At 43.7% G+C, this 23645-nt stretch overlaps 1 protein-coding gene across 1 annotated transcript in view; it reads left to right on the top strand.

Moving 5' to 3' along the window:
- The first annotated feature begins 15314 nt into the window (after positions 1 to 15314).
- foxp4 (forkhead box P4) overlaps positions 15315 to 23645 on the top strand; it is a 101595-nt gene continuing 93264 nt past the window's right edge. The window contains exon 1 of the mRNA XM_019881091.1: positions 15315 to 15872. The gene's annotated coding sequence lies outside the window, so the exon portion shown is untranslated. The remainder of the gene's footprint in view (positions 15873 to 23645) is intronic.

Here is a 23645-nt window from a genome sequence, read left to right as displayed (position 1 = left end):
TCTTTTCACACTGCGCTTAGCAGAGTCGACACATGTTAATTATGAACGTGCTGCTATGGCGAAAGGCCAGAACGTCACCATGAATTTAAAAAAAATAAAAATGAATTTGGGAATGACGTCACCGTGACCTCAAGTTGCGCTAAAAGCAAAAAGATTTGGCAGACTTGCCCAGTAAACGGCATAGAGGAAACACAATAAGTAATAAAAAAAATGGTGGGGTCCTAAGCTGTGGGACACAAGAGAGATGACATACAATGACATACTTGGGCAGGCACATTTACTGAGACCTCGACAATATTCATCCAAATCCATTTTACTGACCAACTGATAAAGCCTGCAGGCCACTTCCTGGTTGGCTGCTAGGCAACCACTTCCAAATATGGACAAGCTTGCGCCAGGGTGCCACCCCTGATGAGCAGTCATGCAAAGATAAGCAGACATGCAGCCCTTGATGGCTCTCTTGAGCTTGGGAAAGAGGAGAAAAAAAAAACAATCACACAGATACCGGTCAAGTGAGATTTCTTCAGTGCAAGGATGTTTTTTCTGGCCAGGAACTGTCAGATGCTCAGTTTATTGTTAAAAAAGCGCTTTGTCATGGTGGAGCAACTAATGACTTACCCTGCCACAGTTTTGGCTTCTTTACTTGCTGAACAAAGCAAACGCCAGAGGGGCTTTTTGTACCTTAAGTATGAAATGTCTCACCCACATAAAAGTGGAAAACTCATTTTTGTTTGAAATAAATATGTTTGGGTCAGGCATGGGACATTTCTGATACACCTCGTATATGTGATTTGCTCCGTCTTTTTGCTGACTTGCATTGTATCACGAGCCCCTACTTTGGCCTGTGTAGTTTTTTTTTTTTTTGTTGTTTTTTTTGCGTTTCAACTTGGTCCAATGAGCCGCAATATCGGAGCAAGTGCACTCGAGAACAGCGATTTCATCATTTCCGTTCCACTATTCAGTGTGGGGCATGTAATCCAGATTGCAATCCAGTCAGGTTGTGATTCCTTGTACTTAGGTTCGACTCGCGTGCCTGTTTGCCTCTAACTATTGACCCGCTGACAGCAAAGCGTCTTTTCCCTCTCAGTCCTTGCTTACTTAACTCCTTACTTAAGCGGACGTCTTCAACTACTGATGTTCACAGACTGCACAGCACAGCACAGGTGTTGAGGCGAGCCTGCTCGCTCCACACTAACCAGGCCCGGGGTTCGGTTTACTTTTGTGGTGACAGAAGTTATACACGATGATGAAAGAGTGTGTGCACGTGTGGGTGCATGAGCGTCAATATGTGCCAGGAGGGAACGGGATCCGATTAGTACTACTCTGAAAGTAATTACCTTAATTAAAGCGGTAATGTGCGGAGGCAGAAAGGAGGGAAGAGTGGGGAAAGGAGAAGGGGAACCTGAGGGGGGCTGGACAGGAGAGAACCTGCCATCTTTTATGGAGCAGTTTCGGGACGCTGTGATTTAAGGGGCACACTCGACGACCGTGTGTGGGGGTGGGCAGAGCAGCAGCTGAGGGAAGGCGGTTGTGTGTGGGGGCAATAAAAGTGGTTTGCTATGGCAGGATAACGGGATAGTTAGTGATGGAGAGATTGGAGGATTGGGAGAGAGGAAACACGGGAATCTGTCAAGGCATTTCTTTGACCATTCTGAACACAAAACATTGCGATAATTGTCCCTCTCGGAGTCAACATAATCTCCCAAGAATTTGGTCATAAATCGCGCAAAAAAAGCTGAGCACCGTAATACCACGCTCAAACTGTTTTTTTTCCCTCATTTATTGTGAAGTTAGAGAGGAGTAAGGAATACTTCAAAATAAAGGGAGCGATTTTGTTAAGTAGTTGTTCGCATGTCAGTTTTTGCTGGAGTTGTGCAGGCCTTTTTCCAAGTTCAGGTTCCAGGTGAGGGGGCGGGATATTTACGACAAGCTGTATTTTTTTTTTTTTTGCTACGCCACCGGGAGCGCGCAGTGGTCCACATGACTGACGTTGCTGTTGCTGGCACTTTTTTGCCCATTCACAACTGCCCTGAGCCTGACTGTCAATGCATAGATCTCCGACTCGGGTCCTCGTGGGCCGCCATCCAGCCTGTTTTATGGGCCTGATTCAAATAATCAGGATTATTTTCAGGCTTCCACGAGGCCTCCTTATGAGCTGATCATTTGAGTCAGGTCTGTTGGAGGAGAGAAACCTCAACATTAAGAGGGATACCCTTAAGCCCTTGACGTCCGGTGTTAGTGATCTATGATCTTGGGTGCCGTCCCCCTTTTGCCTCAAGTCAGTTGGGGCTGCACCGATCCCCAACCCGAGACTCTCGAGAATAGTTACTTCCATGGAACATTTTGAGAGATTAGACACTTGTGTGCCTGATTGAAACTGCTTCAACTGCGCATTGGAAGGGCCTGTGGTGAACGCATGCATGACAACAGAACTGTGTGTTAACTCATTGGACAAACTTTCACACTAATCTTCTATAGCAACAACAGAGGACCACCTCATGTACAAGTAGGTTGATTGCTTGTGTGTGGGGGAGGAAATCAAACACAGGCTGATAACAGTCTCTCATATGTCCGGCACACAGTTTACAGATGTGTGTGTGTGTGTATATGTGTGTGTGTGTGTGTGTGCGCATGTCTGTGTTTGAATTGCCATTGAAATAGCATCTTCGATGGAGCGATAATGAAAATAATAACATCCCTGACAAAATATTCATAAAGGTAATGATGAATGCCACATTTCTCCGAGAGATACATCAGACGCCGTTCTTGGTTAAAGGAAAACAGAGAGCAGCGTCTCCCACACCCTCAAATTATCTGCCGCTTTCACAACTCACTGATAGCATAGATGAGAGCTGAGGAAAATGGACACACAATTATGCTCACTTGTCGTATATTAATACTGCTTCTTGACATCTTCCATGGACCCTGGGCTGTCATCTCTTTGTCTGGTTTAATTGAAAATTAATGGTTAGTGCGTTGCCAAGGCAACTGCGGCAGCGGCGACGGTAAGTGAGTCACGTTGAAGCAGACACCAGTGGCATTGTTTGTCCCGTCTGACCTTGGAAGTCAGAGTAGAGGACAGGCAGACGAGGACAAAGAAAGACATTTAAAAAAAAAAAAAAAGAATACAGTGGTAAGGGTTGAATGCTGTGCACTGGAGCGGGGAGGAAAAATAAAATAAAGTCTTTGTGGCCTTGTGTTTTGCCAGGTCCGGAGGGAAAAAAAAAAAAAAATCCAGTAGAAGGGGTGGCTGAAGATATGATGTCAAAATGCCAAATGGAGAGAATTATGTTTGAGTGCAAGAGAAGAAAAGGCCTGTGAGTATTCTGGGGAGCGTCAGCGGCACCTTTGTGTTGATGGAGTCAGAGGGCACCTTATAGCTCCATAATCATCTGGATACAGGTGTTTTTTTTTTTTTAATGTTTGTGTGTAGGCGTGTGGACGTGTTGGTCCTTCTTTAGAAATTCAGCTGTTTACAAATCCGCTTGAATGTCATGGATAATGACCATAAAGCCAATTATCTTCAGAGATGTCTGAGATCCGATGGGGTGAGGTGGGGTGGGGTGGGGGCAGGGGGGAGGCATACACAGTCTTGCTGACGGGATGAAAACGCTTTTGGAGAAAAAAAAAAAGTCATTTGCTGTCTCAAGTGGACATAGTGGAGATATTCATATTTAAAATTCAAACGAAACGTTGACATTTACAAGTCGATCAGGTTCCTCTCCGAGCCAATTCTTGTGTTTAAAATGATTCATTTAAATGCACTCCCAAATAATGGAAATAAAAATGATTAATACAAACCAATCATAAGTAAATGAAAAATCAAACCGAATGGTTAAGAATGAGTCAATTCAACCAGCATGACAGATATTACCGGTAAGTGGATACAACCGGAATATCTTTTTTTTTTTTTTCTCATTTGTGCAACTCAACTAAAGAATCTTATTAGAAAGACATCTGGATGTTTCCATAAGAGCATGTCTTCTTTGGATTTAAAAAAATAATAGTTGTTCTTCTTGTAAGTGTCTGAGACTTAAAAACGAATCCAATAATACGTCGGGATCTGAATTTAAAAGGCGTGTGCGCCCAAATCTGAAACATAATGTTCTTGTTGTGGGCCTCGACAGTGTTTCACTTTGTTTTCATCTTTTTTTTTTTTCCAACCACTAACAGCCTTATTAAATGCATAAATCTTCAGGCGAGAAAGAAGTTTAGAAACCACATGATAAATGTCTACCCACTAATTATTCCATCAGACCTCGGTGTCAACCCATCACTGCATCGTTGTTTTCATGAATGAATTTTGTCTCCAGACACCTTTTATGTCATGATTTTGTGACGTCTCCGCAGTTCTGCTGACTAGCTACAACATGCCAGCTCCATTCTCCCACAAATTTTACCCGTCCCCGGGCAGAACTCACGGCACCAAGGTAATAAAGATCAATTGAGATTTGATTTGGTTGAACGGTAACCGGCAGCACTGCAAAAGATTTTACAGGACTCGGTGCTACGAGCGGTGTTCGTGATCTTGAGAAGATGAGCAGACATGCAAACCTTGAAAACTTTTGAAATCTCACGTGTTGAACGGTAACCGGCAGCACTGCAAAAGATTTTATAGGACTCGGTGCTACGAGCGGTGTGATCTTGAGAAGATGAGCAGACATGCAAGCCTTGAAAACTTTTGAAATCTCACGTTTGGTTTGACCGGACAACCTCTCACCATTAAATTTTTTTTCATCCTATCAGATCACAAATTTGTGTTAACCATTAGTTAAAAAGAGGACGGAAGAAGTGTATGAATCCTCCATCAGGGGCCCAACATAGCATCCAACATAAGACGCCAACAGCCAGGGGGGCCATCGGGGATTTTGGGCGCTGTGAAAAAGGGATCAATTTGGTCCCTGCTACTTCGATGTGGCAAATTAAACATCTCTTTTTTTTAGGGTTAACTGATTTGAAACTCAATAGTTAGCGGCACAAGCCTGGAGGGAACTGTTCATCCCGGTTAAAAAAAATACAAAAACACGATTCAAAAAAAAAACCTTTTCCCCTTGCAAAAAAAAAAAAAAAAAAAACCTTTGCAAAGGAACACAAAGTTTTTGTGAGGGAAGGCAAAGTTTTTTTTTTCTTCGATCTCATTTTAGGGGCTCCGTAGGATCTCGCACATTAATTGAATAATAACTTTTAAACGTAAATATTGACAATGGTTAGCAAATTTTATGCAATTGCTGGAATGATTCAAAGTTGAAAATATGTGTTCATGTACTTAAACGGGAGCTCCAAACCACAAGTCCCGAACGAGTTGCAACTTGCGAGAAAGCCTGTCGCTAATAACTGATTTCAGCTTTTACCATCACATTTATGACGGTCAGAAAACACGTCGAAAAATGTCACGAAAGCCTGCCTCACATGCTCATGAACAGAATGTGACAATGCAGCCCATGATACGAACTGCCCCCCCCCCACCCCCCAAAAAAATATACACGCAAATGTCATGTTTTTCTTGTTTCCCTCAATGGGCTCACTTGCGAAAACTGCTAACTACGGCATAATCAAATAAATAATAAATATGTCTGTCGCAAAAACAGTAGGAAGTAGTAGGAAGAAGTAAAAAACTTATCTCGTCCCATCCCTTGTTCTTTGTTGTATTTTGTATTCAAACTACGATTCAGAGTGTGTGCGTCTGTCTGTGTGTGAGGGTGAGGCAAAAAAAAGTCACTTCATGTGGACGATATGGAAGATTGAGGTAAGAAATTGGGGATGGAGAAAGATAGAGAAAATGAGGCGAGTGGATCACTTTTCCATATTGCATGTGTAGCTGAATCCATCATCTTGGGGAGCCATTACATGCGTCATTCACATCAAACTTTCCAAATTAAAGAGCCACCTCATCCCCTCGACTGTACTCCGCTTGCTAATCCCCTCTCCAGCGACCCGCCCCCCCTTCTCCGTTCCTGTTTAGCCCGTGCACGCACCAACTTCTCCCCTCTTTGGAGTAAAGTTGCTGAGAGGGCTCATATATGATGTTTTTGTAGCTTCAGCGTAGCCTCGGGATGCAAAACACATCTCAGAGCTGCCAGATGAGGCCGTGGTGGTTATCTTATCTGATGCGGGGGGGAAAAAAAAAGGGGGGGGTGGTGAATTTTATTTGCATGCTGCATTGATGTTCAAATAGCTGTTTGAATGCTTCCTCAGCAGCCCGGACAGACTGTGATTGTGTGGCTGGCGAGCAAACAAGTGTATCAGATGATATCAGCCGTGCCCTACTTAACTAGCCCGGGTGAAACGCGCAAACGCGGCAGACCGTGTAAACTTCACTTCGCTTCTACGTACATCTGTCTCCAACTTCACTCCGCAGTAACAAACACACATGTGTGTGCGCGTGTGCGTGCGCAAAAGCTCCTCAACTATGCATCTGTTGCACTTTATGGCAGCGAGATGTTCAGTACCTCATATTGCAGCAATAAAAATAAAAGTCTGGTCGGGAAGTAGCTTGATGCAGTTGGAAAAAGTTGGATCGGGGAGTCATGTCGCAAATCACATCGTGCTCTTTGGCCTCACACACACACACACACACACACACACACACACAGACACACACCCGCCAGAGGGGCCCGTCTGGCTTTCGCACACACACACACACACACACACACACACCCGCCAGAGGGGCCCGTCTGGCTTTCAGATGGACCGAAACATGACAAAAAAGAGAGGCGAGTACAGGAGAAGAGATGCGAGAGGAGGAGAAACAAGAAGACAGATGAAAGGAAAAGTGAAGGAAACCAAGACAGTGATCGGAGGAAGTGTGAATTTTAAAACAAGGAGGAGTCACTCAGGGCGAGTGCCGGGCTTTCATCCCTCACTGTATTGTGTCCTCGCTCCTTTCAATAGACTGGCAGAGATCCGTTTTCACATTTCAGGAGCAATTGTAACCAGGATAAGTGAGTCAGGAGGCATATGCAGAAATCTTTGAGAATCTTCTGCTCAAGCGAGAACTTCTTTCTTTGACAGACTTCCGAGGTTTGATACCTGCGATTCGCAAGCTAATCCAAGTTAGAATTTAAATAGAAGCTAAATCATTGTCTTTTCCTCACTTCCTATTCCTGCTTCGGTGATGTCGCCCAATCTCCCGCATTCGCTCTCCCGTGGAAAAAGCCTGACCTCTGCGCTTTTTTTTTCTTTTTTTTTTTGTCTCCTTCCTTAAGATTGGTTTTAAATACTCAGCAGATTAAAGCACAGGCATGAAAGATCACATTAGCCATATATTTAAAAATCCCCCCTGGTCGATAATCCATGTATTTGTCAGAATCAAACACAGGGGAAATCGAAAAGGGAAGCAATGACATGATGGGTATAGCCAGAGCCAGACATATTGTGAAGGGGAATTAGAGGGACAGAGTTACATTTAGCAGAATGTGGCCCAAGGAAAAAAAAAAAAAGTCCTTCGGTGTGATTATTGAAATTCACTCAACAATGCCTTTCAAGAACGGTTTGATGGAACAAAAAAAAAAAAAGCACTGTGGTGACCTCTGATGCCTTTCACAATCCAATGAAAACACACACACACACACACACACACACGCACACACACACGCAGTGACGGGGAGCAAAAAGGGAGAATGATGCAGAAAATGCATCCGATATGAATATTTCACATACCCCAAGTGTTAGCATCCTGCTGCAATTGCATTCCAGGTAAAAGGTGTATCAAACATTTTCATCATGATGAAATGAGATGCTTTAACTCACTGTTGGAAGAGAGGCTGAATGAACATGTCCACGTGTGTGTGTGTGTGCGTGTGCGTGTGCGTGTGTGTGTGTGTGTGTGTGTGTGTGTGTGTGTGTGTGTGTGTGTGTGTGTGTGTGTATCAACGCATGGCGCATCAAATGAAAATTCTTGAACACGAAAAAAGTGGCTTGCAATTAAAAAATAGTTGCATCTTTCTTAGTCTTAAGGCAACGAGATGAAATAGTTTGTCATGAATAGATGAAATCATTGAGCCCTTCAGGCCATGTGTCAGACGCGTTCTCGAAATGTCAATACAACGATAGTAAATTCCACATTGCAACTTTTATGAAAACTATTTTCGCTTTTGATGATCTTAAACCTCCAAGGCTGCTGCGCAACCTACTGGACATGAATGTTTCTTTCTTTCTTCTCGTTCAAAAGAGAGCTGCGGTTTAACATAAGGTTACAAAACAGGCATCTGCAATAAGAGTGGCAAAAAAAAAAAAAAAAAGAAAGCATCACAAAGAAAAGTGTTTTACTTTCAATGTCAAAATACTAAGAGGAGTATTTGTGTGTGCGTGGTCCCCCCCCCACCCCCGACTCACTCCTCAAGTTCTACAGTGGGTGAAAGCGCAGGGTTCCGCAAGAGATAGGAGTTTCATTTGTTCAGTGACCATGCTCATTAATCAAAAATATCTCAAATCATTTTTCACCATTGACATGAATGGAAATGCCATGAATCTGTTACAGCCTCCCGAAATAACCTGTTTCTTTAAAATTAGGATAATAGCACTATAATAAATTACTTCATTAAAAAATAGTCATAAGATTATAAAGTAGACTGTTAAGAGTTACATAGTTTTATAATAGTGCAACATATCTAATTGACTGCGCCTCCTTCCGGTGTGGCACAGCTGCTGGAGGAGCATTACGGTACAGTCATGCAGACACAAACAAAAAAAGAGTTTCACAAGCACTCTGAGTGAATCAATAATCTGCAGTAACATTAGTCATTTTCCACAGAGGATAAAGAATATATGCCTTTGAGTATTGTTATACTCTGTCTACATGTGTTGCTGCACTGTGAGTGATGAAATATCAGTTGTTGTAGCATTATAGCACTGTCACAATGGTGCTGTTTGTTCGCCTGTCACCGGCATTTCCAATTATGTAATAGCATTAAGCTATCTGAATTTTAGTAATGTTTGTTTTTTTGTAACACACAATGCGTAAGTCTGTTTGTTTTGTTTACTTTGACAGTAAACCTCTACGGAGAGAGGCATTAAAGTGTTTTTTTTTCGCTGGCAAGCTGCTGCTTGACGTGATCTAAGTTGAGGTCACTGCCACCATGCGACACTTGTTTCAAATTTTTGCCCGTCTAGTTAAAGCAAAAACACCCCAACCAAAAAAAGTCTATCATTTGCTCAGTGGAAACATTGTTGCATTGTCATGGGCAATTCCAAATTCCATTTTTTTAAGATGGATTTCTGTTTTCTGCTTTATTCACGTAAAATAAAACAGTCCTTCCTGCTATCTATCAACTCATCGCTACATGCTGATAGAGTCTTGAGCTGGTTATTGTATCTGGGCTGTTATACGTGTCAGCTTAACGCTGATGGCCACACTAATGTGACACAGCTCTCTGGGTTACATCTATTTCTGTTGGATTAAAAAAAAAAAAAAATCAGTCTGTTCACAATTCATCGTTAACACACACACACACACACACACACACACACACACACACACACACACACACACACACACACACGCACGCACACATTCCAAAAAGGTTACTCAAGCAAGCCAGCCTCATCTTATTCTCCCAAAACTTCACGACCTCACTCACGCCTTGAATCAGTGACTTACAGTACACAATGAAGAGGTAAAAAATCAGAGCTGTGTGTGTGTGTGTGTGTGTGTGTGTGTGTGTGTGTGTGTGTGTGTGTGTGTGTGAAGCATTCGCAGACAAAGACCCGCGCTGTAGGGAGTCCTGTGGGAAAGGCGTGCGGCCGGAAGATGTGAGCGCATTGGCGAGTGATAATGTCAACTTGAGAGATACGGCGTGTCATTTTACACAAGCGCGCATCAAAAGTGACAGTGTAGGGATGGGATGGGGTGGGGACGGGGTGGGGGACGACAGGAGAAGACAGCATGTCATTTGTTTGCTTTGATACAAGATCGCACAGGGGAATGGACTGTGTGCGTGTGCATCTTTGCAGATCTCTGCATTTCACTATACAAGCAGCATCGAAACTCACAGGAATCTAGTGAGAAATCATCCAAAAACTGAGGTCACTAGTTTTGTCATGGCGCGCATGACTGGATGTGAGGCAGCCACCATTTTAACCATCTGTACGGAATGACTGTGAATGATTTTCTCGATTTGCCAGCTGAATGGCAGCAAAATAGGATGCCGTCTGCCATTTCCCGACATTCAGCTGTGGTAGTCTTCAACTTTCCTGAAGTCTCAACAGGAATTCGAGTATACTGCCCCCTGGTGGCCAGGTCACGCACACCAGAAGGAGCAGCACAATGCCCATTGAATAATGATGATGATGCGGATCAGAAGGCATGTTTGTGTGTGGTCATCGCCGAGAGTTCAACAGACTTGAACGCAGAATGGAACAAGAGCCAATCAGGTAGCAAAGCGAAGGTTGCACCCTTCCCGTCAGTCAATTGTCAAGTCAAGTCAAGTACAACTTTATTGTCAAATGTGCTGCGTGTGGACTGAGCAGGCAGGGCAGAGACTACGGACAGTGAATGGCACCGTTTTCCTTTTGTTGATATGAGGAAGCGAGACAAGTTGAGGTCTTGTTTTTTTGTGTAAGCAATTATTTTAACTGCAACAGACATTTTGTTTCAAATTGCGTCACTTGTAAGCCAAAGTACCACTGTAATTACTCCAACATTTATTGCAACATTTTTCAATGGTAAATTTGTCCCGCCCCCCCAACCTTCCCCCCACAAAAAAAATAAAACACTCCAGGTTCAAGCATTCATCTAGGCTCATCTGGCCCCTCCATCGCATCCGAATGTTTTCCATCACATTTACCCCAGATCAATTTCGAGCCAGACATCAAAGAGAAACCTCCACGGTATACGTAAGCTAAATGTTACATGGAAAAACATGCACATACGGTGAAGGGATCGAGAATGACCCCTGTCAAAAACAACACCGGTTGTTCATAAACAAATTCAAACGTTGACTTTTTCTGAGAGTTTAATGACAAAAAGAAATGGCCTATATGTGTGACAATCAAAGTGTGTGTCAAATTTCTGTCTCTTGCCTCTGCAAGTCGTCACGCACAGCTTCAACTGTTGTGCTTGGGTTGGTGTGAGTGTGTGCCTGTCACTGACACACACACACACACACACGCACACACACACACACACACACACACACACACACACACTTGCAGCCTCAACACTCCTTCCCAGACTGGTCACAAGTGCCAAAAAATGAAGGGAGTCCTTGAGGGAATTGAATGAGACCCTCCCTCACTTTTCTTTGGCTCTCCTTGCCTGCCTGCATACAAGTGTGTGCGCAAATATCTTGTTAGCACATCTATGACTTCCTTGGGCTGGGAATCCAAATTATTTCAAGGCCTTGCGATTTATGTGTTTGTGTGTGCGTGTAGTTGTGCGATGATGCTCACGTGATGACGGCGACTGTGCTTCTGCTGTGAATAATTGAAAGCTGTGATGAGCTTTCTCCTTCAGTGTTTTGTCATATTCCTTCCAATGCCATCACGCTGAGGGCAAACTATGGTTACTTTTGATTGGTACGTTCTCATTTATTCTTGTTAGGACAACCTGAGCGTGATTATGCATGCAGCACAAGTGTGCAGCATGAGTTGTCGTTATTTGTAAAACGTGCACTCATGTGGGTGCTCGGTTGTTGTACACGCTCTTGCTTATTTGTATTTATTTTGGGCCTCTCTTCGGCTCTCAAGGCATTGTGGGACTTTACTGGAGCTTGTTTGTAAACATCGACGCCACAGCGAGTTGTGTTGTTAGTGCTGCTTGAGTTTATTCCCAGAAGGTTGCTAAAGCTCACAGTTTGTTAATACCGTCCATGCCTTCTCCAACGCTGTTGCTCTCATATGCAAACAACGCAACAAGGGAAACTGATTCAACAAGAAAAGAGAAGCATGGCGGAATGTTGCTTCTGCACACATGCCACAATCAGCCCGACTGTCGACTGGAGGGATCAGCGGCTCTGTGACACTTTGGGTGAACACTACCGCCATATTTTTCTTTAATTAAGCCTGGGGAAAAAAAAAAAAAAAAAACTTGTAGTACAGCCAACCTTGCACATGAAGCCACTTGTGTTTTAATTTAATTACCTGTCCACTTTGATAACTATTCACCCTGATTAACATGGGGCAGAAGGGTTCCGAAATTTGAATGGGAGGGATGAGAACCAGACTTATCAGGCTCTTTTCATCCTGTTACGCAGCCTGCTCCTGTCAAGGCTTTGCCCGATTTTGTCACTTTACATCATCATGGCCCAAACTATGCTTCTCGCCTCAACAGCTACACGACCGTTCGCCGGAATAACGCTTTCAAAAACATCGGAGGCTGCGCAATACCCTTCCATCTGTCAGAAATGAAGTGTTAAGATCAACAAGTGAAGCGAGCCTATATCCATCAAAACCTCGGCTGCATACCACAAACTTGACTTGAGCTCACAACTTTGAACAGTTTTATAAAGAAAACGGGCAGTAACTGAAAGACCGCAAGCAATTCGAACAAAACAAAAGTCAAAAAGGCATGAAACACAAGTGTATTCACCGACTACGACTTGGTGCCAAACATTAACAGTGGTTTCTACTGTAAAAAATCAAATGCCTGCGTTGTTGTATCATTTGGAATTTGGCCATAATTTTTGTGGAAAAATATGACTCAAACGTCAGACAGAACTACTGCCAGGGAGAACGTTGTCAGCCCTCAGCGAATCTTACGAGAGGTCAGATCTGCACTACTTGGAAAATGTAGAGAGCTAAACTATAAGTGAGTCTACATAAAATGTAGCTTAGCTACACTGAAGCTAACTACCAGAGAAATGTAGCTAGCTAAAGCCTCGTTCACACAGCGAGAAAAATCGGCCCAATTTTAGCTACAATTCTCCACTCCCGACAATAATAAGGATGCTCTGATTATCAGAATGGCTCCAAATATAATCTTTCCAGATATTACAGCCATGTGTGGTGTATTCAGACTGTTTATGACCGCTCAGAAAGACGTTTAGGCCACTCCAATCCCAAATTGGGGATATTCAAAATGTTGGATTGTTTTGGCCCCACTTCTCACCATGTGTGGTGTGCCCTAAGGACAAACGAGTAACTGAATAGTGTGTACTGAACTTTTATTGCCAAAAACATGTTGCGATCTCATGCTATGCTAGCTGTTGATGTTTGCAGACTGAGTTATGATGACTACCGTACCTGACGATTGTTGTAATAACCCACATGTGTGTCCTTAAATTTGTGTCTCGAATGTCTTTGAATGTTCCCAAGGAGATTGTTTTTTTTTTTTTTTTTTTTTTTTTTTAACGTAACAAAATGTACACACATCTGGCACTTCATCTGCCATTGTATCCAGTTGCATGCATTCCATAATCCGTACTGCTCCAGACAATTTGTGGGCACTATCAAGATGGGCATCATCAGGATAATGAAACCATGTAAAAAATTGTATCATTCAAGTGCTTATTATACACAGTTCTTCGCAGAGCAGTGTGTGTCACATCCCAAAATCACATTCCAAGAGGTTAAAAAAAAAAAAAAAATTCAGAGATTTATTATGCAAATGTTTGGCAACTCAGAATTTCAATACAAATTTTCTGTATGAGTAAACGATTCTGATTGGCATGCCAAAGGCACTTCATCGTGACACTGACCCATGGATAACGCAGGTTTGTTTTGCAGATATTAACATGATCAAATTCAAACTTGAAGTGACAGCAGCAAATGAGCAAAGGGGTTCCAGTTGGACACATGCTCACACACAAACGCACCCACACACAGATGTACAGTATACATATGTTTTAGGGTTATTGATCGGACTCATGAATGGATGGTGATTTACTGCATTGGTGGCCCCTTGTGAGGTGGTCCTCTGGTTGACTGCCATCATTTTCCAACGGTTAAAAAAAGCTTCGATAGGGAAAAGGAGGCTGAATCCTTCTTAATAGCCCACACCAAATTATTCCAAGATTCCCTTTTGAGTTATAACACGTTTTTTTTTCTTCCTCCTCTACCCCTAGCTTCCCCCCCCCACTCCCCCCCCCCCTTCTGCCGAGACAGGCATGATGTAATTCCCAAATTTCTTCAGAGACAGTAATCTCAACACTGATTATGCTGTCAATTAGTAAATGAATGAGACGTGAGGGAGAAAAAGGTGGTAATAACTCCTGCAAAAGGAGTTGTCAAGCCTCCAAAATACATCAAGGACATAGTGAGCTCTGCAGACAGTAAAAAATGTCCAATCACAATATAACTGTCTATTTGCAAAGAAAGCATATAACAGCCGTGAGCCCACTAAAGCAGTCTTCTTCTTTTTTTTTTTTTTGGGGGGGGGGGGGGTTGAGTTTTATTTCAAGACTGACATCAGTCTTTTACACCTAAATCAATATGCAGTGAGAGACAGTTTAAAGTTATCTCCATTTTTAGCTTCCTCAAATGCGTGGTTACAACTTCCGGATTTCACTTGGTGGAGGCAATTATACACCAGTTTGTATCTAAAAACACTTTAGATATGTCAGTGCAGGAACGTAACAAAAAATGTCCATGAAAGTGAAATGTTCTGTTTGAATCTTTTTTTTTTTTTTTTTTGGGGTGGGTTGTTTTTCTGAGTTTCAGCACAGGCAAACCATCTGTTGTTCCCTGACTACATAATGGCAAGACTCAGCCGGGATGCAAGGATGTCAAAAGGTCACTGGCTTCCCCTCACGCACGCACGCATGCGCAGCAATACAGAGAATGTCATGCCAATGCTACGTTTAATCAATTTGCTATTTGCTCCTTTAGAATTGCAAATACAAAGAATACAAATGTTGCAAAAGTCCTCGCACAGTTGAATATCTTTAAACCAAACCTGCAACCTCAACAGTGTAACGTTGACATGCTGATCTACCCCAAAGTGGCAGGCCACCTTCCAGGCAACTTTTTGAGTCATTTCTTTCTGAAATCAGTTGCTCATTTTATTACCTTCGATGTGCTTTTTGCGCCATTGTTTCAGCAGAGAGGCTTTTGACCTTTAACAAACACTTTACTAAACACTTTGATGAAAAAGAGCCGATGAAAAGACCATCTGTCGTTTTTTTTTTTTTTTTTTTTACATTCAGGATGAAGAACGCAGTAAGAATCACTCAAGACGCGAAGCACAAGTGATTGTTGAGCTGGAGAAGACGCAAATATCCCCAAAGAGAAATCAAATCATCCCGCATGAGGGGAAGAAGGAGAGAGAGGCGCTGTTTTCCTATTGTCGTGGAGTTTTGAAGCGGCGCACCTGCTTTAGAGGCATTACGGTAGCGCACAAACTGTCCCCGTGAAGTACGCGCACGCACACACACACGCGCGCGCACGCACACACGCTGCCCTGGTGATTCAAGGCTGATTTCCAGCGAGGGAGCGTCAGAGTGGATGGCAAAAAAAGAGCGGAGCGGCAGGCGGACAAAGTTTGTGGCGCTGAAAATAAAAAAGAAGCAAAAAGACAAAACGAAAGAAGCTTTTTTGGGGAGGGGGCGAGATAGCGGGAGAGGCGAGCCGAGCAGAAGTTGCGCACGGTGGCACACGAGAAGCGGCACAATTGTTGTGACTTGACTCCAGAGGTGCACAAAAGAAGCGAACAAGAAGAAGAGGACTAACTCGCGAGCACGCTTTTGTCGTCTTCGCTTCTCGCTTCTATTTTGTTGACATCGTTTTTTAGTTTTATTTTTGAAGTTGTTCTTTTATTTTTTTTCTTGCTTGTGTGTGTATCTCTCTCTTCCCCACCGGCGTGTGGCCTTTTTTTTTTTTTTTTTTGTCGCCGAGAGAGCGAGTGGACGCGCGGGGGGCCGAGAGGAGCCGGAGCCGGGCTGCCCACATGCTCCAACCCCTGGCGTGAAAGTTGACTTCTTCCCAACGCGAGAGAACAGGTTCATGCACAGCACACGCACGCAAGCACACGTACGCACTCACGCTAGCTCTCGCATTGTCTTGTCCACCGGACTTTTTCCCCACTTTTCTCCTCGTTTGTCAACTTTTAAGCCGCTCTAACCACGTGCAAAGGTGTGTCGATTGCTCCGATGCGAACACTTTAACGCACTATTTTGTGTGTGTGTGTGTGTGTGTGTGTGTACGCTTCACTCTCCTTTTTGCCTCCAAACCTTTTAACAATACACCCTAAAAGGGGATTTTTCGATTGTACTACAATATAAAATCCAAAAGGTTCCCCAAACTGTTTCTCAACCACGAAGACATTTTTTTAAAATTGATTTTTGAATTATTATTTTGGAATTATTGAAAGTTATTTCTGGATAAGTATTTCTTTGCTGAAGGTGGCGTTCTTAAAACTCAGCGCTCAAGTAACTTTGAGTCTTTTTTATTTACAAGCAAATTTGCAACTTCCCCCTAATGAATCCCCACGCGTCTTTTGACCATAAACGCCGACGTAAAGTTATGTGGTGGTAATTTTACAAGACGTGAGCTTTCAAGTCCTCCATTTTTTTTGAAGTAGTTGTGATTTTAATTTAGTTTTATCTTTGTATCGCCGCGTTTTTTTAATGCGCCCCTCACAGATGATAATAAACCCATTGTGTCAAAAAGAAAGAGAGAAGAAGAAAACAGCTCTCTAGTCAAAAGGTCAGGGAACAATACCTTCTTTTCAAACCCGTTTTGACTTTTCGAAATTTGTAACCGCCGTGTGTGTGTGTGACCTGGCAGAGTTTCTTATTGGTGATGATTTTGCTCCATTTTTGCGCGATCCAACAATAAAATTGAAACGTCTCGACGCGGAGGAAAGTTGCCACAGCATCGTAAAGTTGACGTGCATCTCTCTGCATTCTCTTATCTTGGAGCATCTTAAAAAAAGGGAGCACGTTTTAAGCAATGCAAAAATAACATTTAAAAAAATGCAGTCCGGAATTTCAGAAAGTGATTTGGTCCTTTTGGTTATATTAGAAAGTAAAAAAAAAAAAAAAGATGACCTAAAAGGGTGTAGCTCAATGTACGTTTTTAACTGTGTTGGACAACTTAGTTGCAATCTCATACTGACATCTAAAAGATAGGCCTACGTTACACATGAATACTTGAACTGATTTATTATGCATGCGAGTTATGAAGGGGACAAAAAGGAGGGAAGCCTAAAAACAACAATTCATTGTGTGTCGATGTGGTGGCCAAACTGACACCAGCATCACTGCCACTTGATTGACGGGGCTTGAAGACATTTGTCAAAATTGATTTTATTTACTGTGTCATCCATCTCTCATTTTTTTTTCCGCCTTCTGTTTTGTTTCCATTCCATCTTCCTCACTGGCTTTTTTTTTTTTTTCCTCCACTGAGACACTTTCCTAATTGCGCTTTAACAAAAGATGCAAAGGCTCTCAATCACGCTTTATGACCTTGTCACATTTGTGGTGTCAGACAGATACTTGGTGGCGACTGCCTACCATCAAATTGGCATTTCATGTCGATTGAAGGGAGGGGAAAAAACGCACACTTTTGCTGTCGAACGCACTCAGGCCTCCTTTGAAAGTCTTCAATTGGTGAGATAAGAACGATATTAACTAAATATTTAAATTTCCATGCATTTCCGTGACTTTTAATTCACCGACGGAAAAGAAATGAACGTGTGAAAATTCAGCCATTTAAAAGATATGTCAGCAGTCCTCACTGTGTGTCAAATTTTGGGGTTTTTCTCATCATTTTTGGGTGGGGATCGAGTCGGACACCTTTTATTAAGCTATTCGGATGTTTTTGTCGGATTCAGTTACACTTCTGACGTTAGGATCTTTTGATTGAAATCTAAAAACATTAAAACAGAAGGCAGGTATAATCAATTTTTGAGGAGGAAAAAAAAAGAACTTTTGTGAGGCTTGCTTTCCCTTGTCCTCGTGCACTATTATGCAGCTGCCTGACTGTCAACATATTTTTTTTTAAATTTCCCATTTGCTTCCACACTTTTACTTCTTCTCTCATTTCCCTTCTCGTCTCATCTATCCCGACAGCTGTGTCTTTTCCATGTCACGTTTTGTTTGTCGTGCGCTGCTGGGCCGGACCCCTATCAGTCCGAGATTTTCCAACAGAACAGCCGGTTAAGTGTGTATGTGATTGTCTTTCTGACATTCAGGCATTGTGTGCGTGTGGCTCTGTGAGATGGTCTAGAGATGGGTAAAAATTACAATGAATCTCATATGCTTGTGGGGGGGGGAAAAAAAAAACTCTTCAGGCAGATTAAAAGCCATGCTGGCATGATTGTTTTAGTCCATAAACTCACTCAAAGGGTCCTCTCACTTCCATCAGTAGGGCTGCTGATAGTATGTGTACAATGAAGAGTATGTATAAAAGTGCTTTTTAATTTTTTTTTTTTCAACGCACCTGTGCTGCTCCAGTGAAAATGGACACGATTTGAAGTTTTAAATGTCCTGTGTCCGTAATATGCTGCGAACCCCAGCCCACAAGTCTGAGTGGGCTTTTGGGTGTAAAGTGATGTTGAAGAGTGCCCACATATGACACCGCTATGATAAACATGTCAGCTCTGACCAACCGTAGTTTTTCCTACGGTGCCACTTAGCTGCAACAAAAACTAAAAATGGTAAAATTTTCATTGAGGTCGGAGAGCAAGAAAATTTTTTTTCCATTTGTGTTAACATATGTTTTAAAAAAAACCCCACACATTCTATTTCAATCATTGTGTCTGATCCCTTTTCAGCAATAATTATTAATGCGATATAATTGACAAATTTGTTGAAGTGCTGCAAGCGGGAGAATGTTCAGGTTGCGTATTCAAGTGATTGACGGCATGGAGAAACTGCCGCCACATTGCTTTAGACTGAGTCCTGATTATACATGTGGTTCAAATTGAGCTTGTTATTTAGGAGAAGTACGGCGCTCAATGTTTGTGTGTGTGTGTGTGTGTGTGTGTGTGTGTGTGTGTGTGTGTGTGGGAGAGAGCGAGCGAGCGTGCGCATTTAATAAATCCCTGCACATTTTTCAAAGATGAGATGTGTTTTCCTGACGGGTCAGGAGGCAAGCGTCGTACTGTAAAGTTGCAAGAGTGCAAGGCGAGGAAGAACAGAGGGAGGAGGAGAAGGGTAGAAACACAAAGATGCCCTGAGACACATCTTACAGAGACGTTGGCCACCTGTGAGCGAGGTGTGTGTTCGCGTATCAAGGAGCCATCATGCATGACTTCAAACCTTCGTGATTGATTAAATTTTTTTGTTTTTAACGCATTGATTTTCTATTCAAGTGCCTGTCATGAAACATATCCTAATTTCATATGGGCCGGGCTCACTTAGGGTCTTTTTTTTAGTCGTTCCACAGAACACCAGCCCATTAACAGCTGATGGATGTTGGGAGGAGTGACCCAACAGTTCGAAGCGGAAGGGACTGTTTCCTATGAGCGGGTGGCGGTAGGGTGGGGAGGGGGAGAGTCGCTGGTGGGGGGGGCTGAAAAGGGAAGTGAGGGACAGGAAGAAGATAGAACATATGAGCGAAAAGGCTGGTAGGAGCGTCCAAGAGTTGTTGAGGCGTGGGTCATTACAGCTGAGGAAGCATTAGATCAGCCTCTCCAGGGTACGTTTGGCACCTGAGGCCATGGTTGGAGCAAAGAGCTGGAACTGAAGGGTTGGGCCACGTTTGAGTGTGTGTGTGTGTGTGTGTTTGGTGGTGGTGGGGGTGCTGTCAGTGTGAAGTCTGGAGGAATGAGAGCGAATCGGGAAGTCAGGAGGTGGCGGCGGCGGTAGGGGCTTTTCAAGTTTCGCCGTCGGAGAGGAGGAGCATGAGGTCAAAAGCACGCTTGATGCATCTCCTCATCTAAACCAACCGTATTAGTCATTAGCTACCTAAAAATCGACCGTGAAACACTTTGATCAGTAAAAGTGTCGTTTTGCTAACTGCCGTCGAGGGGGGGGGGACAAAAAAATGGCAAGAAAATAAACTCGGCGGTGACATACACGATCCACTAGACGGCCAAGCAGAGTGACTTCTTTTTGATTGACAAGCCACTGCTTCATCACTGTCGCCGGCGACTCGAACAGATGGCAAAGACGCAATATTACACGTCGCAAAATCCTTGAGTATTTTTAAAAGCTCACATTCGTAGGCCAAGCAAAAGGAGGCGTTGGAATCCGTGAGACGCCTGAAAAGCCATCATATGACGTTTCTGGATAAGGCACAATAACAACGCACCAGGGAGAAAGGAGTACAGTGGACACGCATCGCTCACGGACAGTAACGTCGAGAGAATATGATGCGTGAAATCGTGAATACGTTTCACCTTGTACGTTTTGACTGACCTACAAGCCCATTTGAGGAAAATCTGATGAGCTAACGCCGACAAAGTAACATCGCCTCATATTTACAGCCTGCGCTTGAAATAGAGCCTCTTGATGGCCACTCATTGGCCGTCGAGTCTCATGCTAACTCCGCATCGCCGCTGACAGCTTTATTTGTGTTATGGATTTTCCTTCAGTTCGTCCCGACTCCCTTTCCGCCCTTTCCGATCCCCGTAGTCCGTTCCCCTCGCCTACAACCCTCTGACCTTTCTGTAAGCGCTTCATCAGAGAGCCGTTGGTGTTTTCTAAAGCGCCGCGACAGACTGACAGGGCGGCCGTCAATCGAGCAGGGAGGTGGGGGGGGGGGGGCAGATCAGTGGAAAGCTTCGCTCGGAAGCAACAATGTGACTCAACTTTGCTCGCCGCCGCTTTAATGTGTATCGAAAAGGATGGTAGTGAAGGCTAGGTGACAGCTGCGAAATCTCGTCTCGCGGCATTATGGCTTCGCCGAAGCGCGTTTCACAAATCGTCTCACTGGGGAGACGTGCTGCCGGCCTCTTGAACGCACACTTTTTCACAGGCGCCGGTGCTCAGGTTTAGTTCAGTTAGCCTAATTGACACTTTCAAATCCACTATTATTTGGTCTTCTCTCATTTGATTTGACCGTGAATCTGATTTGCCGCATTTGTAGTTGCTCGGCATGCATCCGAATATTTGGCATGAGCGTACTCGCAGTTTTAGTCTGCGTCCCGGTTCCGCGTCACGGTGGACCGGTGTGGTAATAACCCTTGAAATGCATCTCATTACGTCTTCTAATCCGTCAAGTATCGGGATGTTGGCGAACGCTTGGCAAAAACGTTGCTGGGGCTCTTTTATGGTATTAGTATTTGTGGTATTAGTTCCGGGGGGACACGGGATGCCGACTTAAGCTATTAGCATGTGAGGCGCCGCGCAGGATGATCCGTCCCCTGACGGGACGAGCTGTTAGCCGGTCTTGGACTAAATCACAATAGGCGGCCTGGCTTGACGGATTGACGGAGCTTTTTGACACCCGTCCGGACCGCCCTTTTCCTTCCTCCTCTGCCGCTTGTAACCTCACATGGGAGATTAGAACGGGCCAGCGCTTGGGAACTTTGAGTCTTTCTAAATAGTTTGCTTATCTTCTTCAGAGGGGGAAAAAAAAACAATGCAAGACGAGTTTTTTTTTTTTTTTAACTCCTGCTTTGTGCAGAGGCTTTGCAACTCGAGGTAAAGACACCGGCCAGGTTTTACTCGGTAGGGGGCTGGTAGAGCCACTATCAGGAGTCGAGGTGATGCCGTTGCACTGCGGATGCACTTATTGTGCGCGTGTGTGCGTGCACATTCAATTAACTGTCAATCACCGCGTGACCCTCCACCTCTCTCTCCTCCCCGGACTGAATTCCTCTGGTTTTAGGTTCTGTTTTTCAAGCGGCCGTGACGGAGAAGAAAAAGCAAACAGGTCATCAGTTTTCCTAACTTGTATGTATTCTTTAGGGCAATTCATCACTGTGAGGAGATAGTCTTCTCTTATTTTTTTTTTTTTTTAAATGATTTCATCAGCGTTGCAAATGAGTTTTAAAGTCTTCAGTCAAAGAGGGAGGATTGAGATCTTTGGTGCCGGTCCATCAGAGGCTGTTTTTTTTTTTTTTTCTCTCTCTCCACTTTGTGCTCCTTGACCAGGCATTGAAACCGGTGTTGGTGCGCATGTGCTTCCACATGCACGTCTGTGTGCGGTGGGCATTGTTGGCCGAGAGACATCTGCCACTAGATTATTCCCAGCTGTTATCTGAATAATTGTGCAATCCCCTCCTCCCAAACACCCTTCCTCCACCTTCCTTGCCCCCCGCCCGCCCTCCTTGTCTCCTCTTCCTCCGCAGTGGGAAGCGATGAGCCTCCTTTCTGAGCCACTTGATTATGAATGCGTGAATGTACACATGCACTGGCCACTTCATTGCGACTGTCATCGCTAGAAATGTATTAAATAATAAATACAAAACTCCAATCAGATTAGCTCGACGGGAGGAATGGAATATGAAACGATTTTCTTGATGGTATTTGATGACATTGTGCAGGTGTACCTAATGTTGTGTCTGTGAAGTATCTGTGTTGCTGTTGTCACCGGTTCTTTTCTGACATTTGGACAAGGATTCAAACAAACGTACACACCTGCTTTCGACTTCGCCCTTCCTCCCCTCCCCTCTTCCTCCCCCCCTTTGGCTCTCGGCGAAATAAAAGTATCCTAATCCCGCCAGATCAAGATTGCTGTCCAGCGCGGCTTTGCCAGCCTGCGAATTAGAGACAGCTCTCATGTTCCTAAGGAGCGACGGCCGTGTGTGTTTGTGCGCGCGAGTGTCTGTGTGCGTTTGTGTTGTTAGGCTTTGAAGGCTTGCGGGATTGAGAGGGGATGCGTTAGATAGGGAGGGGGGGCTGTGTAAGAAAAGAAATAGGGCAATTTGAAAGTCGGGAGCAAATGAAGAGTGATTTTTTTTCTTTTTGTGTGGACAAAATTGCACGATTCTATCAAGAAAGTGATGAAAGCGTTTGTCGTTTATTTATAGGTTTGAATAATCCGTTTCGGTTGTGATGTATTGCTTTGGAGCAACGGAATCACTCCCATTCTAAAATGAAAGGAGCTTTTTTTTTTTTTTTTCTTTTCAAGAAATGAGCAAAAAAAAAAAGTTCATTTGTTTCAGCGAATGAGTTGTCCTCCTTATTTGAGTTCATCAAACAAGCAATCCTTTTTGCGTTTATTTTTATTTCTTTTTGCACCGTTACAGCAATCCTCTTTCAACCGGTTTTGTTTCCCCGTGTTCTTGTAGGCCACCTCCGCGTTGAACTTCCAACTCTCTTTTATTTTTCTCCTTTTGCTTCTTCCTCTTCTCCTCACCTCTTTTTCTGTCCCTGACTCTCCCCGTCAGGCCTGTTGTCTCTAATTATAGCGCTCTGCCTTCCCTCTCAGTCTCTTCATTACATCCCGCCTGTCATCACAGTTTACTTCCAACATTTGCTACCTCTCCTCGCGCTTGTTCAATAGCAATCATTTAATTCCGTAGCAGCGATTTGACAGGAATGTGCGGCAAGGTCAATCAATCAAACCCTTCAGCAAATTCGACACAATGCAGCCCGACCATTGAAAATGCCGGCATTTCGTGCACATTCTCGTCCCATTTGTTCACGAAATATTTTCATGCTTCGCCGCCACGGATTAATACACCGTTCTCATTTGGCTGCCGTGTAATCTCATGGATTTGTGTATGCTTTCACCATATAAAAGGTCACAAATTGTGTTGGGTGGTCTGAATACACCGCTCGTCTGAATGAACATTTTTATCACTACACCCGATTGTCCCTGAAATAAATTAGATGGTGCACCGACTATACAAAATGCGTTTTACTCCTCCTATTAAG

Source organism: Hippocampus comes, unplaced genomic scaffold (genome assembly GCF_001891065.2).
Source record: "Hippocampus comes isolate QL1 unplaced genomic scaffold, H_comes_QL1_v1.1 scaffold68, whole genome shotgun sequence".
Taxonomy (NCBI): Eukaryota; Metazoa; Chordata; class Actinopteri; order Syngnathiformes; family Syngnathidae; genus Hippocampus; species Hippocampus comes.
This window is presented reverse-complemented; position numbering and strand designations above follow the sequence as displayed.